Raw genomic sequence first — 13998 nt, 5'->3', positions numbered from 1 at the left:
TAGAGAACAGCTCAAAATAGGCCGCCGCAATTTGTATCAGGGCTCTCTACTATCTTACAGCCGTCTTCCAAGGGGACACCACTCGCATCCTGCTACAAATAATAGGTTTCGATCGCCAGTACAGAAACTCAGTAAGAAGAGTGACCCGCCCTTGTCGGGCCTACTTTTTGATGTGCTTCTGTTTTGTGTACAAGGAAGCAAAACTTACAGGCCCAGTTTAGATTCCCAGACAGTGTGAAATGTCAGCTTATTAACCCCGCCCATTTTATTTTTTTAACATTTGATAATAAGAAAAGTGTATTAAATGTGATATTCTAATTAATGAAGGTATTTATTTTACCTATAGTTGCAACTGACATAGCAAACATTGTAATTATCTCCAAATACATGTATCGAATGAACTAGAAATGTTTGTTTAAGGCTTGATATTTTTGTCCCTTTCTCTTAGGATTCGTGATAAAGGGAAAGGGGGGGGGGTGTCCAGTATGTGACATGCGACTGGTACGTGATTGACAAGAATAGAGCCACGCCCATTCCATTGTTAGGGTCTCGTGCCTGTTCAATGCGTCAAACTCGTGAGAAACCTGAGGCGGGATCTCGCGGGGTTTGCACTTTTCCCACCCCGCTTTTGCAGACGAGCGCGCAGGGGGCTCAGCGAGCAATCGACCAACCAAAGTCAAGAAGTGGGCGGGGCCTAACGTCGAAGGGAGAGAGAGAAAAAAAAATAGAAAGAGGGGAGGAAGTCAAACCAGCCTCCTTCGGTGTAAGAGTGGTTGGGGGAAAATGAAGAAAATCGGTGGTGGACGAACGGGGGGCTGTTAGAAAGGAAAAGGCTGATTGGGCGCCCGTGGGCAAAGACTTGGTGGAAACTTTGCGACTCCTGCCTCTCCCGATGAAGCCGCTCTGCATTGTGTAAACAGACAGGCTTGTTGAATGAGAGAGCGAGAGAGGCGATAGACTGAGAGAGAACCCCAAAACCGTTCACTTCAAGGAGTAGATCTGTTCGTTCAAGAAGGAACTAAAATAAAAATAAATAGTAAATATTCATATCAGGTCTCGTGCAAGGTATCACAGGATATGAATATAAACGCCTAGAACAACATGTAGTGTTGGGTTTAGCTTGTAGAATTAAACAAGCATATTGCACAAGTTTTGGTGTTCAGAAGCGAGCAAAGTGAAAGAGTGTTTCTAATTTTTCCGCATCTAGAAGAGTTGTGAATAGTGCTTTCATATTTCCAACGAGTGTGGGATCGCGCGTGTGTGTGTGTGTGTGTGTGTAATATCGACAGACCTTCAACTTGCATAATGTTCATCTCGACTACGGATTCAACGGACACCTACTTTGCATTGAATGTGTTGATTTAACGCGCGTGTGCACTTCCTGGAGATTGTGTGTACATTTTCTGCTTATTCGAAACTCGGTGTGTTTTCTTAAATTTTGGAGTACACACAAAATCATTTGCACGGAGGGTTTAACGCACACACGGAACTTTAAATCTCTGCGTGTGTTGGCAAGGACAAACCCCAAGGTATGAGAACAGGTTGATACTGAAGGTGGTAAATGAAGTAGTTAGTTACGATCTAGATCTTTGGTATTGTACATTATCGTTCACTAATGTATACTAATTTTATTATAATTTAGGCAAAATATTTCAGTTCTATTTGTGGTTCCAAGATTAGGTATAAATGCTGACTATAATAACCATATGTGACGGTCATAACTTGCTTTAAAAAAAAAACAACTAATGAACTTGCATCATTTAAAACCTAGATTAAAACATGTCTAGGAAATTGATAGAATATTTTATTTTTTTAAAAATAAGAATGGCTATAAATTGTATTGGTTAGGGTTACGGTTAAGTATACAAAGAAAGAAGCCCGTTCAGTTTATGTTCACATTCAAACGCCTTGGGGTTATATCTAATTGAAGTTAATTACCTGCTTCCCGAATCCGACTCCGAAAATAAATGATAACAAATATTATACCTAGCTTATATACTGAAAGGGGGGGGGGTTCATGAAATATGTAAGCCGGCAAACGCATCTAGCGAGAAAAAAAAAGGCGTTAATAAAAATAATAATCACTGAAACATAAACATTACAATTACTATAGCGTAATTAATGCATAATTACAGTTCAGAATTGTATTCAGAATTCAAATACCAACCTTGAAACATAAAGTAATGAAATAATAATAAATCTGTTCAAAAAGCATATAAGTAACACACATAAGATAAATAAAACAAGTATTATTTAATACAAACAACTAAATAGTTCAAAATGTACAAAATCCATGATTCAAGCATTGACCCACTTAGCGTTGTCCATCTTTCAATAAGTGTACGCTTATATAATAATGTAACAGAAATAATGTAAACGTATGTCAAATCCTTGTTGCTAATAAATATAAGCCATATAGGGAATATTTGACGGACATCGAATCGCGATTGAATTGGTTCAAATTACCGGCGAGTCCGAAAAAATCTTATTCAACATCAATAATAGGATATGTTTCGATACTTTAAAAATTCGTATTCTGTCAGAAGTCAGAATAAGCGGCTAGTCCAATATGCATGAATATATGTATCATATACTATCCATCTATCTATCTATCTATCTATCTATCTATCTATCTATCTATCTATCTATCTATCTATCTATCTATCTATCTATCTATCTATCTATCTATCTATCTCTCTCTCTCTCTCTCTCTCTCTCTCTCTCTCTCTCCCTCTCTCCACATATATATATATACATATATATAACCAAGATAATTGTTGAGTTTAAATTGAATATAAAACTAAAACACTTATTCAATGACCAAGAAGATACTTCTGTCTTTCTGTCGTCGGGTATTTAAACGACTCGTATAACATCAAAAGAAAGTTATACGTAAGATATTTATAAAGTTATACACAACACCAACTTAGTAAGTCTCTAGCGTTACAACTTGTCCCATGGTTCATGCATTCCGAAAACAAAAGACATGAATATCTTGTACTGCTTTGAGATATGAAGTTAGAGACAGTTTTATTTCATGTTCAAACTCAAGTCAGGGCCGGATTTAAGTGAAGTGGGAGCCCAGGACCCGATTTATTATTTCCATTTTTTTTGTTAAAATCGCCTGTAGTTCAAACAAAGCACGACTTGAATATTATATCTAAAACTTGTCATTGCTTAAAGAAATAAATTTAATATAACTGTTCTTAATTTTTTAACATTTAATACATCATGTTGAATTTTGTTGAGACAAACTAAGAAGGATAAAGCGGCTGCAAAGCCAGCAATGCCATAAATCCGCCCCTGGCTGTAGTGTACCAAACTTAAACTTACAAGTGTATAAAGAAAGTAAAAAAACAAAAACAATAGAAAAACAAAAAAGTAACAACATATAAACACTAGAATATTTATTTGTGTATAAAATAACTACAACTATAAAATATTGTTCGTTAAAGAATGGACCATCTATCAAAGACGGATAATTAGGCCATTAAAGGTGAAGTTAAAAATTGGTCTTTCGATGTATTCCATGTTACACTCGTACCAAAAGTCTAATTTATACAATTATACATTTGATGATAGACTCACTAGTCCTGGGATATAAACGTCCATAAAAATAATGCATATTTTATACACTTCATGAAAGTGATCGGAAAAAAAAAGAATCAATCAACACGCCGTGTTAAGTCTAGGAAACAGTGTAAATTAAAGCTTTCCCCATTTTTGTCCATTAGAGCTGAAAGATCTATACAGCTCATAGACCGTATTCTAGCCGTATGGATGTATAGCGCTCCTTCATAAATAAATCAACACCTTATAATCTATGACTTTTACTATTTCGACTTTCTCTGTGTGTGTTTCTTATTTGAAAAAAAAAAACAAACTTAGTCAACATTAACACAGCTGTCATTATGTCAACTTGCCCTCTCGGCTCTAGTGTCGACTCGCGCCCCTACACCCAATCACTCCCCACACACATGCAGGGGATGCAGTATTATTTCAAATGTTTGTCGATGATCGATTAATAAATAGCTCTCTATCACTGTACGCGGCGCCCCCTTTCCATCCCCCATCATGGCGAGTGAGCCCCCCCTCTCTCTTCGGGCTCCGAGTTATCAACACACGTACACACACACATAACACACAGACACATATATCTAACACACGAAACACAGCACTTGTAATAACGCTTTATGCAATGTAACTAAATGCGTCTCCTCTTGTTCTAATAAATGGTACTCTCGACATAGTTATCCTTTCCAGCTGTTATACACCTAGGGTTAATAAATAATCTCACTTGCATGTACCATGTACACACTCTCTCACTCTAGACAAACAGGAGCCCTTAAGCCACTATACACACATTCCTACTTATAATGTATACAGGGTATATGCATATATTACAAACATTTATAGCGCAAGAGAAAGTGATTTTTTTTTTTTGTGTTTTTTTTTAATATGGTGGTTTAGAGATAACGCGCATGGTGTATGAGCGTTTCGGGATTAATCCCCACCATGGAAGCTAAGGGTTTTGGTTTACTGAGTCAGACTTAATATGGCATTATAAATAAGTCTCCAAGATTGAAAAAACATCCGTAGTTGCAGCGTAGTCTATAAAGTTAGAGCGTTTTTCAGGGGTTCTCTGTCTTCTGTAGCACCCATACTCGTAGAGGGGTTGGTTCAAGCACCTATATTTGTTTAGTTTGGGTTTCAATAACATCTATCCCTTAGTCTGTTGAACCGTTATGGGCACCATACATGATCTGTTGACCGCCTTTCCTGATACTGTTCCCTGATGGAAAGTCTTTGCGAGCCCTGAGATCTTGTGATATGTCCATAAATATTGAATTTTTAGATCTCGCATATAATGGATTGAATATGCGTTTTGATGTAGAAAATAGTAATAGCCAAACAAAAACAAAAAGGACAATAAGGCTGGATACTAAAGCTAAACGTAGCCTTAGCTAATGTAGCCTGGATAAATGTAGTATAGATAGATGTAGATTCAGTAAATGTAGCATGGCTAGCTTGATTAAATGTAGCCTGGATTATTAGCTGCTTATATATGACTTAACATGACATGTCTGCTAATATTCGTAGAACGTCGTTCAAACCTCAAAGATCAGATGGACGCATGAATTTCTTTAGGACATTAAGAATGCTTGAATCTTGGGCATCCTTAACCCTTCTCCCAACTCACAAGGGTTTAGGGCAATGTTTCCCAAACTTTTTCCTTAACCGAACATTTTGCACATTTTGCTTATTTTTTAATTATTATTTTAAATTTCTTTTTTTTAGAAGGGATTAATTCACTTCGAGGCCTAATAGTTAATTCTTCCAGTAGTTCGTGGAACACCAATTCAGGCCTCGCGGATCACTAGGGTTCCCCGAACACACACTTTGGGAAACACTGGTTTATGGGATAACTTTTTTTTTTCTCACAGCGAGCCCTTTTCATATCATGCATCTCTTTCATTCAAAGTACATTTAGGGCCCTAACAAGAAGGGAGAGGAAAGCATAGGTCTACCTATTATTTACTGCAATGTTTCTCAAACTGTGTTTTCCAAGGAACCCTAGTGTTCCATGAGGACTGAATAGGTGTTCCACGAACTACTGGAAGAATTAAAGAGTAGGCCATCACGCTAGTCTCTTGGAATACAAGCAAAGCGTTCCGCTAAATACTCAGAATGTGCGAAGTGTTCCGTTTATTTAAAAAGTTTGAGAAACACTGATTTAGTACATATTTCGAACTGCCACGAATAGATCCAATCGATTTCTTTGATATACTCGATAATATCAGTTTAAATTTGAATTCGTTCAAAACCAAGCGAACGTTTATGTAACGCATTTTAAAAAATAGGTTTAGACTTAGTCAAGCCGTTCATTATAATCAAGATTAGGAAACTGGAAGAACGCGCAACGCGTAGCTTCGTATTATAGACTGTATATGAAGTCCTATGAAATGAATGTCAGATTAGAGCAAGAAGAATACTTACAGCTGTACAGGCGCAAGTTGGATTGTTCTATAGAACCATGTCTAGACTTAGGCCTAGGCTATTGATCGACTGTATGGGAGTGGTACTGATATGATCTCGCCGTGTTCCATTCAACAGACGTTCTAAATACATGTAACTGTATATTGTGTTTCATCTTTAAACCGTTTATTGAGGATGACAATTATTTATCCAATAAGCGAACCATATATTATAGCTCATACAGTTGGTTAACGTTTTAACTGGGCAGTCCTCCTTACGTGTGTGGTTACATATACAGGTCAGTTCCGATTTAATGGAATACATCGTATCGGTTATAATAACTGGGCTGGTCCGATGACATCAACATTTCCAGGTATAATCCTGCAAGATAGTTTCGATTCCTAAATATTCTGACCGAAAAAAAAAACGTTTGTTTTGATTAACCAACCGGTAGTCGAAACCCATATTCGACTATTGGAGGTTTGGGTTAGGATGTAACAATCTTACAATTTAAATAAACATTCGAATCATGTTAAACAAATAAACATATAGGTCAAAGCTATAAAAATGGAAATAACAAAAAGATATGTAGACATCATAGACTTTTGTATTGCATCTCATAGCTAGACTACATAAAGTTCATATTGCACTTATGCGCAGACGTCTTATATGGTAATTCGAAAAACGTCCATACTGAATATTGCAACACTCCCCACTAAGAGTTGTGTTATCAAGACGCTCCGTCCCTTTCCCTCTCCTAGGCGTCAACACATACAGTTTTCAAATCCTCTCTCTAGATCTACGTGTGTGTGAACTCGGGACGCTTAAGTCAACCACTTCGTCACGTACGGTTTTAAAAGTCACATAACCTGTTACAGTGTAACACCGTTGACCATTAAAACACACAAGTCCGTGACCTACCAAGTGTGTACGAACCCAGCCTGCTGCTTCACTGCTAGCTTACACGGCACATAGATAACAGGGCCTCATCGTATTACAGTCAGTCTGACTTTGAAGCTCAGCAGACGTACATTTTTTTTGCAAAGAGATATGGCTAGACCTTGGTTCCGTTCTCATGGTCATCAGAGAAATCCATTGTCTTGTGAATGGCCAGTAAAAGTAACATTTTTCAAGACACAAATACGCATATATATTTTTTTCCCAAAACACACTATAGAGCTCGCAATTAAACATATAGATCGATAATCTAGGTCTAGGTCTATATCAGATTCTGAATATTGTTTATTTGGTACAAATGTTTTTTATGTTTCGCATGCTCCTTCCGAGTTGAAGAGAATCTACTTCCTAGTCCGAGTGTCCCGCAGGATGAACCCGGGACCATTGAGACGACCGAAGGACAGTCCAGCGCGCTTACCGCACGGCCAGGCAGCCTTCTATTTTATATCACGAGGGTATGGGACAGCCAGAACTATTGCACATCATTTACACTTTGGCTTTTTTAAAGCGTTTTAATGTGAAGAAAAAAAATATGTAATGTAATTATTCAGTACTTTTAACACTATAACTAAAACTAAAAAAGAGAGCTATAACAATTTGTACATATGTGCATATCATAATTGACGACGCTGTTGAAAGAGTAAATAGAAAAAAAGTTACCAGTATCGGGATCGAAGCCTCGACATTTGCGTTACTAACCTGTCTGGAATTTTCATAAGTCTTATTTCCTTGTATCCAAATTCTCGACCTGTATGGTGACGCGTACGCACTACGCAAGACAGTAGGGTTTCTGACCAGGACTTTTGCAAGAGAGGATTTGAGCCTCTCAAGCCCTCACTCAAATGGAGTTTGATGATGATGATGAATAAGTAAATTATATTAATAAATACTTAACATCTCCATAATAATTTCCATGGCTTTCCCAAACTTCCAGCCATGAAGAGAGTGTCAAGTTAATAGCAGAAATAATTTAAAAAATACAAATTAATATTGTATGAGGTTAAATATTTTCATGATATATTCGGTATGCTTATGAGGAGACATTCTGACTAATGTGTTTGCATACTACATAACTATATTTACCTTACCGGACTTGCAACTTTAATATGCATGAGTTCACTTTTAAAATAGTATTTTATTTATTTACTAGCGCCATGTTCCCGTACATAGCTAATATAAAATACTGTGAAAATGGGATTACCCGATAAGTTTAAATGTTACGTTCTTGAAAAACGATAAATTTAGGCGTTTTATTATTTTATTTTTAGGGCCTTCTTGTAGGAGAGACAATTAACATACACTACGGTCTCCGCCATTATCTAAGGAACACTCATGCCAAATTTCATCAAGATTGGTCAAATGGTTTCGATTTCTATTATTCATCCAACTAGATCTAAGTTTAAAACTCATGCGATTTTTAATTCACGCTTCTAGATCTACGTTGTTCTTTATAGTATAAATCAGTGACAACTGAGGGACTCTCTACATTGAACTTACATGGAGCTTACATTCTTGAGCTTACATGGAGCTTAAAGATAAGTTTGTAACTACAAGAACCAGATTTTTACAACGTTGTATCATTTGTTTTCAGAATTTAAAAAAACTGCAGAGAAATCCTTATTGGGATCTAGATTCTAGATAGACCTTCTTGGGGATCTTTCATAGAACTTGTAGGAGATCGTTAAATAAATCTAAATAGCCTACGTCTTCTTGGGATCTTTAGTGCATCCTTTATGGTATCTAGATAGATATATTATTGGGGATCTTTTACACACTTTCTAGATCTTTAGATAGTTGTCTTCGTACTATGTTATGTAATTGCTGATGGTACACCAATCACATCTTGAGAGTGGAACTACTTTAAAAGTTGTAACAAATCAAAGGTTAAGGTGGTTCAGAAACCTTTATATCAATATTACATTGTATGGCTGGAGCCCAACTCACCACGAATAATTAGATTTATAATGATTATAACTAATATACTTGAAATACCATTGCGTAGTCCGATTAAGAATAAGTAGTTTATGTTTTGCACATAAACTCGTAGCAGGCGAGTGGTTTCACTGTTTGGTAAGTAATACAGATGATACCTTACTCTTGCGAATATGATGGATATGCTGGTGAATATGTCACTACTGAGTGATTATAGTAGTATGTGCTAATACATGGAACTAAACACAAGTGGAAGTAAGAAGTCATACAACAAAGTCATGTGTTGATATCAGAAACTATGAGCTACAAAGTATTAATAACCCACAATCCCATCAAAGCAGGATGCTCGTCTATTGCACGAGTTTTGGCTAGACAGAGTTCTTCTGTTGCGTATTTTATTTTATTACATTTAGACAAATGGACGAACGAATTGGTAGTGATACTGTATAATTAAGCTGGATGCTCAACTGTAATATAGCAAGAACCACTTCCTAATAAATTTGTTTTAAAAATGTATATGAACGTGCTATGTTAATACATAAAGAATAAGATATGCATATTTTGTAAACCTTTTGTAGTTATTTGATGCTTACAAATAGCTATCAAATATCTAATATTAAATTGTTCTAAATCACGCGGATCTATTTAGCTTACTATATAAGTCTTTACAATATTGTCTTAAAAATGGTTTATCTGTACATAAGAAATTAATGTTTGCATATCTAATATTAAAATGAAAGGGTTTCCATTCACAAGACCAAAGTAGACTTTCTACCGGATATTAACATGTTACAAAATACGGTGAAATCGGATTTTCAATAACGCTTTCCTTTTCTAAAATGATGAAATGACAGACGGGCGGACCTACAGGCCACACAAAACTGCTTTTTAGCGAATGGTGCAAACATTGTATAGCATATCTATATCTCTGTTTATATGTTGTTGTTTTTTTAAATCTTCCTCTCTGTATATATATATATAGTTTATATAGTTTATACATGTGATTATTTTTTTCTACCCTCCCCCTCGAAAACACTAATTAAAACAACCCTTTTAATATTGGTTCACTTTTAAACCAAATGGTTTATCATATTATCGCTTTAGGTCAAGAGGGCAGGGAAGGGGGAAGGCATGCCATCACATCAAGTGGAATGATACAAGCTTCAAATGAATGATTGCTTTAAGCAGTTTACGAAGCCTCTAACGTATAGCCTATAATACATCACAGACAAGGCCATAATTATGTCCTGTACGAAGTTATTCTGACGCTGTCTAATCCCTAAGAAAAACTGCAGTTCTTGTCTCCCTGCTCCGAGAGGAAATCAAATTAGAAGAAGAAGTATTTACAGCAGTCTGTGGTTTGTTTTTAAAACATAAGCCGTTTATATAAGTCTATATAGTTTCTAAAAATATAAATCATTTACAGCAGGCTATAAGTTTCTAAAACATACTGTATTTATAGCAGTCTAAAACATAGTATTAAAGCAGTCTCAAACATATATCATTTATAACAGTGTAAAAAATATATCATTTACAGCAGTCTAAAACATATATCATTTATGGCAGTCTAAAAAATATATCATTTATAGCAGTCTAAAACATATATTATTTATAGAAGTCTAAAACATATATCATTTATAGCAGTCTAAAACATATATCATTTATAGCAGTCTAAAACATATATCATTTATAGCAGTCTAAAACATATATCATTTATAGCAGTCTAAAACATATATCATTTAATTTATAGCAGTCTAAAACATATATCATTTATAGCAGTCTAAAACATATATCATTTGTAGCAGTCTAAAACATATATCATTTATATCAGTCTAAAACATATATCATTTGTAGCAGTCTAAAACATATATCATTTGTAGCAGTCTAAAACATATATCATTTGTAGCAGTCTAAAACATATATCATTTGTAGCAGTCTAAAACATATATCATTTGTAGCAGTCTAAAACATATATCATTTGTAGCAGTCTAGTTTATAAGCATAATATATTAACCCCAACTTTCTGAACATATTTCCTTTCATTTAATGTAGGCAATAAAAAAACAAACAACTTCTTTTCGGAGACGATATTGTAATGACGCAACGTTGGCAGACCTTTACACTGAAAACGACCTAAATGATGGGTGTCCTAATTTCATGGTGCAATTAATCTAATTATTATTACCGATTCATTCTCTATTTCCAAAAGTTTACATTTCCAAAATATTGTCAATTGAAGTGTCATAGTTAATGTCTTTCTTGTTCAGAAATAGATCTGTAGAATTAAGTGTTTCTTTGTCCTACTTACGGATTGAAAACGAAATTTCAAAATACGTAACTATAATAAAAATATTACTGTATATAATTTATTTCAATACCAACATAATATTTCTTAACAATATCTTGAAAAGACAAACTGCAAATATGGAAGAAATATATGATAGAATAAGTATAGATGTAATTTTGAGAAATAATTATATTAATGAATATTTTTAGCAATATAGAATAAATTCTTCCTTGAATATTTTGAACAAAATCGCTATAAAAAACATTTTGGGTACTCGCCCTTAGAAGGATTGTGCTAGTCAGATGAATATCAATAACTCTGCACATGGATAAAAATGACATATTGTTACAAGTAAGATGTGAACTTGTGAAAACATATTTTTAATTTCGGTTCATTGAATATATACAATCAACCACTTTTTGAAAACCATATTTTTGATTAATATTTGTATAATCGCCGTGTAATAATAGCCTTGTAGTCTTGCATTATAACCCCAACATTAACTCCCGTTTGAGTGTCGTCCACTCCAGACTGATTCAAATATTAGAGCTAATGGTAGCACATATGTATTGACCTTTCATTGTTTTAATCTGCATACACTGGCACACACACACACACACATGCATGTAAGTATGTATGACTTATATTAGCAATGCACACAACCTTCGTGACCATCACATTCTCATCATCATCCTCATCATGCTCATCCTCATGCTCATCCTCATCCTCATCTTCATCATCATCATCATTATCCTTATCTTCATCATCATCATTATCCTCATCTTCATCATCATCATTATCCTCATCTTCATCATCATCATTATCCTCATCTTCATCATCATCATTATCCTCATCTTCATCATCATCTTCATCATCATCATCATTTTAACCTGTATATTGAGCAGCTGTTGTGGAGTACGAAGAAAGACATTCTCATGAAACGCCTTAATAGTGATACAAGTCTAACCAAACTTTTGCAACCCCAAACAAAACATGCGAACGAATAAACATACACACAAATAAAAAAATTTAGACTTACTAAGAACTCTATTTTGGGGTTGGTCTTCCGGTGGAGTATTTAGTGAAGTCGTCTGGCATTAAGTCCGATCTCCAATTGGAAATACCTGGTGGGTACGATTTCCCTGAAGACGCGCACACACACTAATAAAACTCTGAAACATATGGCAGCCTTACGTTAGTATGTGGGGCGGTATCAACTCTACAGAGATGTCACTGTAGGTGAAACCATTTCAAGTATTTGTTTATGTTTTTTTTTTTGGTCAAAGTTACAATCTTAAATGCCTCAATTTTTTTTTAATCCCCCAAATGTATTTCTTACACTATTCCCTTAGAAACTTTCTTCGAGGCGGCAGGGGGTGACGGGGCCAGGGTTCGAACGAGAAATATCGATTTAGAAGGGACAGTTGAAACGCTTGCAAATAAGCCCAGGCAACCTAAGCACACAGTGTGATACTAGTGGAGAGTCTTATACATGGAGGCTAATCTATACATAGCAAGCGTTTTTTTTTGTGGTGTATCCGGTGTAAAGAATAAGAGAAGTGATGATAATGTTTTCTATTTGAAACAGTTCAATGATACATATTGTACAATTTTTGCTACAGCAGAATGGACATTTTAACCACTTCCCATTGTTAGCTTTTATTTAGTTGGCATCATGGTCGTTCAATTTATCGCCCTTGACATTCTTAGGTTCACAGTACAAATCTCCAATAGAAAATATTCGAAATTTATATAGGTAGGCTTCTTTTGATAATGGAATGGCGTCTTCAACACCGATTACTAATTTGTCATCCTATTGTCGATTTTATGGAGATTGCCTCAACTTATTACTCCTAATATCATTGTTACTAAGTTTTGGTTAAATTTGCATAAATTTGTTAAAGTTCATTTAAACTAAACTTGGTAGAGAATAATTACATCTGATCTAGATTTAATCAATAAATTAAAATTCCCGCCCTTTCGTTTTCACGTCTGCAAACGTTTGCATCAAGAAGTTCATAAGTTTCAAGTGTAATGTTCAGAGGCGTTGATTACTTAAATATTATTGTCTAAGAGTAGGGAGCTTTTCGCGGGGGGGGGGGGAGCAAGGGGAAGCGTCACAATTACCGTAGATAACCCACCGACTTTACCTAATAATATGCATTATGCACTCACACAAATTGGCAACACTCGTAAAAATAATTCCATATGAATTAACTGACAAGAAAATAAAACAAGATAAAAATTAATAAATAGCGTAAATGTAAAATACCACCCGCGTTTAGTATCAAGTAGCAAAGTCGGTTATCCTTTAAATTTTGGCGCCAAGTGGAAGAGTTATGACGCTTGTGATAATTTGTCGCCAAGTAGCAGGCGCAAAGATACGTTCTATATTTTGGCGTTAAACGTCGTAGAATATAACCGTACCATATTTGGCAGCTCCCCCTTTAGTCGTTTTGAGCAATAGTCTCCCATTGGTTCATTTGTTTGACGAAACCTTAATTTTGTTTCCTCTCTGGTAAACAGGTAGAATAGATAAATATGTTTTACGTAAAATGAAAGCGTAACCATGAAATGTTGATTGATCCATTTAATTAAACCAATTTGATAAACAAAGCGACGTAAATACATGGACAGAAATCATTCCAGGTTTCTGTTGACAATCATAACTAAAAATATATAAGTGAATAACTGCCCAATATTGAATTATTATTATTATTATTATTATTACTATTATTATTATTATTATTTCGTATTCATACATACGGAAATTCGATTTGAATTTATCCCTTATTTCCCGAAATAACGCGATACTATAAAGTACGAATAATCATGCAGTGCATAAA

The 13998-nt window shown here is 35.1% G+C and overlaps 1 protein-coding gene across 1 annotated transcript in view; it reads left to right on the top strand.

The window, feature by feature from the left end:
• The first annotated feature begins 846 nt into the window (after nucleotides 1-846).
• The window catches only part of LOC106079744 (LIM/homeobox protein Lhx1-like), a 173629-nt gene continuing 160477 nt past the window's right edge, over nucleotides 847-13998 (top strand). The window contains exon 1 of the mRNA XM_056005901.1: nucleotides 847-1529. The gene's annotated coding sequence lies outside the window, so the exon portion shown is untranslated. The remainder of the gene's footprint in view (nucleotides 1530-13998) is intronic.

The sequence above is a fragment of the Biomphalaria glabrata genome, chromosome 12, assembly GCF_947242115.1.
Source record: "Biomphalaria glabrata chromosome 12, xgBioGlab47.1, whole genome shotgun sequence".
NCBI lineage: Eukaryota > Metazoa > Mollusca > Gastropoda > Planorbidae > Biomphalaria > Biomphalaria glabrata.
This window is presented reverse-complemented; position numbering and strand designations above follow the sequence as displayed.